The following is a 5,169-nucleotide window of genomic DNA, read 5'->3' on the forward strand; positions in this document are numbered from 1 at the left end:
GACCACATAGGGTTATTACAGGACAGCAAGAGTGATGGGAATATAGAGGAGAAGGAGGAAGAAACGGAAGAGACGTATAGAGTACAGGGGAGGGGGAAGCACACAGGATAAACAGGGAGTGGAGACACTGTCACACAGAACACACACAGAAAGAGGGATACGGGGAGAAGAGACAGCAAGAATAACAGAGGGATGAAACAGAGAGCAGCACAGACTGGGAGAGACAGGCGGGGGGACTGACAAAGGAGGGAGAGCCGCCTGAATGAGTAGAGGAGAATGAGCTTGGAAGAAGGGAAGGAGAGCATTGGCTGCAGGGACTGAGATTACAAACCTGGGAAGGGATAGAACAGCCCAGGCTACAGAGACGAGACTGAACACGGGAAGAGAACAGCACAGGGTGCAGAGACAAAGACAGCTACGGGTAAGGGGACAGCACAGTGTGCAGGAACAGAGGCAGAACCTACAAGGGAAGGACAGCACGGCGTGCAAGAACAGACCAGGGGGGCCAAGAAAGGAAGGACAGCACAGTGTGCAATAACAGACTAGGGGACCAGGGAAGGAAGGACAGCACACCATGCAGGAATAGACACAGAACTTACAAGGGAAGAACAGGACAGAGAGCTGGAACAAACCAGGGGACCAGGGAAGAAAGGACGGCACAGGGTGCAAGAACAGACACAGAACCAACAAAGGAGGGACAAACACAGAACCTACAAAGGAAGGACAGCACAGTGTGCAGGAACAGACACAGAACCAACAAGAGAAGGACAGCACAGCGTACAGGAACAGACACAGAACTAACAAAGGAAAGACAGCACGGTGTACAGGAACCAAAGCAGAACCAGAGAAGGACAGACAGCACAGTGTACAGAAGCTGACACAAATTCAGGGAAGGCAGGACAGCACAGCGTGCAGGAACAGAGACACAGAAGCAGAGAAGGGAGGACAACACAGTTTTCAGGAGCAACAAAAGGCTGACATACAGAAGGGAAGGGACCTTAATGGTGACAGAGGGTGTCAGACAGGAAAGAAAGGAGCTCTGGAGGAGACAGTCTGGCTTGTTTCATCTCTGACCCTGATCACAGCTGGTCCGAACAATTGAGGTGTGCAGGTCTGCCCAGTCAGAGGACAGGTCAGGACAGAGAGGCAGGAAAGGAAAGTCGGACACGGGATGAAAGGAGCAGGGGGATTCTCCCAACCAGCATCTGATTACTGACAGCTACAGGTAAGAAAGACCGGTATCTGCAGACTAGCAATGCACCATTAATCTCTGGCATGCCAGGCCAATGCTAACTCTGTCTCCACCTCTACAACCCAAACATTACTCTAGCAAATGTATTTGTACCCTGAAATGCTAGACTATGCACTTTGACCCCTTCCTTACCAGACCCATCAATAGCCTTTGCCTATTTGCTACCAAAGACCTGCAGTGCATTGCCCATTGATGCGTTACCCTTTCATTAAACCTTTGCACGCGCAGGATCTACTCCAAGCTCCCCGGCTCCTGTTTTTTTTTTTTTTTCCAAGCCGGAGATAACATTAGTTCCTTAACACTTTTTCTGCCTGGCAACTGCAGACCATCGCTTCAGATATCCTATTAGCCACGCTCAGAGTCCAAGGCCTGCAGAGCATCGCGCCGTTACCCAGTCTCTGCTACACCACAGATCACAGCCACAAGCCTTTTAAGCCTCGGTGTGATATCTCGGAGCGTTCACCGGAGGAAAATAATTAAATAATCATTAAATCGGGCAAGGAAGGGTTAACCGGGCCTTATGTCAAATTAAGCCGGTCTTGGATTGAAGGGATTATTCTGTTTTTATAAATATGGTCGCCACCTTAAAAAAAAACCAAAACAGCCTTTTTAAAAAATCTTTTTAACGTCTGCCCTATTAATAACATTGGCATCCAGCCCCGTTTTTTCCTGGCCCGGCCAGTAAAATACCAGCCAGGTGGCACCCTATCGCTACGCATTACAAAGGCATGACTTAACAGCAGTGGAGGTTGGCATGTCCTGGAAAGTATGTGTACATCTGTGTACTTAAGCCTCTCACACCTACACGGCAATGCTGTATAATCTGTTTGTGTGTGATTGATAGACACAGGGCCTTTCTGTATGAATGATATTTACAAGGCATCGCTGTGTGGACCGACATGACTACCTCTGCGGCATTGTTGGCGTGTGAGACGGAGGGGTGAACCACAGACCATTCGGAAGGTCTCTAGGATAATGCAATACATTATCCGTGCCTAGGTCTGTGTCACTCGCCTTGTTTCTATACATGGAGACATGTAGATATTTCTCATCTAGGGCTAGGCAGCAATCAAATTGAGCATTGAACCAGGGCCCCACCATTAGGGCCCCCCTTTGCTTCTCTAATTTCCATCTCTAAAGCAGTTTTTCGAATGATACAGAATGCTAACTGCTTAAATAGAAATTGTATAGACGTTCCTAAGCTATATACAGTATGCATTCGTTTTTTTAAATGTTAGTGCATTATAAATCATTGTGAAGCTGGACAGCTTTGGGCCCCCATAGCAGTCGCCTGGTCTGCTTTGGCTTTAGTTCCACGCTTGCTTTGGTCATTAGGCCATGTACAAGACCCGTGCCATAACGAGGAACTGGGATATTTGTGCATTGTTCAAGAATTGCTCCCTTTTCTCCATAGAATAGGGCAGCCTTTCTCAACCAGTGTGCAGTGGCACCCTGGAGTGCCTTCTGGTTGCCTTGGTGCCTCGAAGTCATGCCTTTTCGTAGTGCAGGCAGGCTTCTGATGTGAAGGGGGCTCCTAATGTGAAAGGGGGGACTCTGATGTTAAAGGTGGCGACTCTCATGTAAAAGGGGGGGCTCCTCATTTGAAGAGGGGACTCTAATGTAAAGGGGGAACCCTACTTTTTTTGAAAAAAAAACTCCCCTTAAAATTCAGAATTACCATCTGGAAAACGGCACCAATTTTTTAAATCCAGGATCGAATTTGGTGAAATCTGAGATTGGGCAATTCCATGCTCATATTTTATATTTAAGAGAATCAGAATCACTTGATTTGCAGGTCAGGTCGCCTTCTCTGTAAAGGAACCATACCTCAGCTCCTTGTTGCTAGAGGATGCAGAGACAACTTGTTTTCAATGAAGCCTGCAGTGATAAACAAATGTTGGCTGCCATCACTGACATCCTTCTGAAAATGCTTTCTGAGCCAATGACTCAAAGTATTGAAGTCCCTATATTGAGGCCGTCTGAGGCGGTAGCCTTAGGCGGCATCTCTTAGGGTCATGTGGGTGGGAGAGCAGATGTACCTGCTTTCCCCTTTCAGGCCAGAGCGTCCCAGGTTGCTAAGAGCCTAGCAACCTGTGACGCCCTGGCCGGCGTCCTGCTCAGCTTCTGGCAACCAGTGACATCAGTGAGCTGGGCGGGACGCCGGACAGAGCCGGAGCCAGAGGTAAGGTGCACACCCCCGCCTAGACCACCAGGATCCCCCTTTACCCATCCAACACTGCTACTGCCACCCCCCAATGTGCACCACCAGCAACCCCCCAACACCCCCTTCCCCTGGAATGTGCACCACCAACACCGCCACCCCCAGCCACCTGGCCTCAGGCAGCGAAAACTTTAGAGACAGCCCTGATGGCAGCCAAAGAATTAGTACTGAAGCCAAAGGAACTGATTGCTAGCCTCCCTTCGCATTTTTAGATGGAGTCAAGTCAAGTGGCTACATTTATTATGGCAGGCTTCCTTTGAAAACTGGAGGGGAAGGCATCATCGTTCCGTTTCTGAGTTCAGTGTAATCCTGTATATTGTTGGTCATATTTAAAACAAAAGGACCAGATGTATGAAAATTCACTGTACGAACAATGTCTTGTTGACCACCATAACTTAGAAGCCTTGATTTATTTTAACGCAGCAAATACAGTTTACAGTTTATTGTTCAGCCCCATAGGCCCTATGAATTAAAAGTGTGCTAACAAGACTGTTGTATGGCAGCCAATCAGAACCCTTGTTTCTGCACACAACTCTGCATTGCAGATATGACACTTGGAAGCTGATTGGTGGCTATGGACAACAAGAAATGGTCGTTAGCATGGACTGGCAACCTCAGCACTCCAGCTGTTGTGGAACTACAAGTCCCATGAGGCATTGCAAAGGCTGACAGCCACAGACATGACCCTCCAGAGGCAGATTCCTGACAACTTAGTTTTAGACCAGTCTCAGAGTAGCAAATTTCTAATTGTTGGGAACTGGAAACGAGGGCTCGGCCTTCCCTTGTTACCAGTGCCGCAGTTTTTTTGCAAGCTGCCAGCACTCTTTAGTTTCAGTGCATGTCTGGGATGTTCCCAGCATGTTGGAAAAAAACTTCAGAGTGATAAGAAGTGCTTTGCATTCCCAGTTTTGCTGTTTATTTGGTTGTAGGATCTTACATGGCTCAGTACCTGCAGGCAATGGCCAAATATCTGTATAAATTGGAGACAAAACAGCATTAAAGCGAACCTGGGCTTTGCCCATAAAGCAACAGGTTCTCTATAATGGCGGCCCCACCAGCAGCACATACTTATGTACCCTGACTCCATCCTGCCAATTAAAAAATATCAAGGAGAGACTTCTCAGCTTGCTCTATTCTCTCTTTGAATAGAGCTTCAACAGAGAAAAGCGAAGGTAAGTATAAGCAACTAGTGGTGCTTGCAACAGGTTCACTTTAAAGCTGAATTCCAGGCAGATTACGGCACAAATGTATGCAGGTCTGTATAACACACCACATGGCTACATAAGTGAGGTTTTTTTTATACAAAAAGTTTAAAGGAGAACTATGAGATGAGTGATTTCCACTCACCTCATAGTTCTAGCCGACCTGTGACAATGAGACTGTCACAGGTCGGCTCAGTAGATCGGGAGGTGAGCGAACACATACCAGGTTCGCTCACCTTCCGATCCTGTCACGGCTCTCTGCCATGACAGGGGAGTTGCTGGATTCCCCTCTCCCCGCTCCGATCTGCCAGCGCTGACTGGCGGAACGGACGGGGGAGGGGGCGGGTACAGCTGGCTCTGCCTCTAGATAGGCAGAGCCAGCTGTCACTCACGCAGCTGGGCGGATCCCGTTATCTACATCGGGATCCGCTCCGGCTGCTGCGTCTCAGTATACCGCGAGCTGTAGCTCGCGGTATACTGAGCTTAGGGTAACG

General features: G+C 48.4%; 1 protein-coding gene across 1 annotated transcript in view; it reads left to right on the forward strand.

Moving 5' to 3' along the window:
• Positions 1 to 1,153: 1,153 nt before the first annotated feature.
• Positions 1,154 to 5,169, forward strand: part of SBK1 (SH3 domain binding kinase 1) — a 32,643-nt gene continuing 28,627 nt past the window's right edge. The window contains exon 1 of the mRNA XM_018561457.1: positions 1,154 to 1,225. The gene's annotated coding sequence lies outside the window, so the exon portion shown is untranslated. The remainder of the gene's footprint in view (positions 1,226 to 5,169) is intronic.

This window comes from Nanorana parkeri, unplaced genomic scaffold (assembly GCF_000935625.1).
Source record: "Nanorana parkeri isolate BGI_ZX_2015 unplaced genomic scaffold, ASM93562v1 scaffold19, whole genome shotgun sequence".
NCBI lineage: Eukaryota > Metazoa > Chordata > Amphibia > Anura > Dicroglossidae > Nanorana > Nanorana parkeri.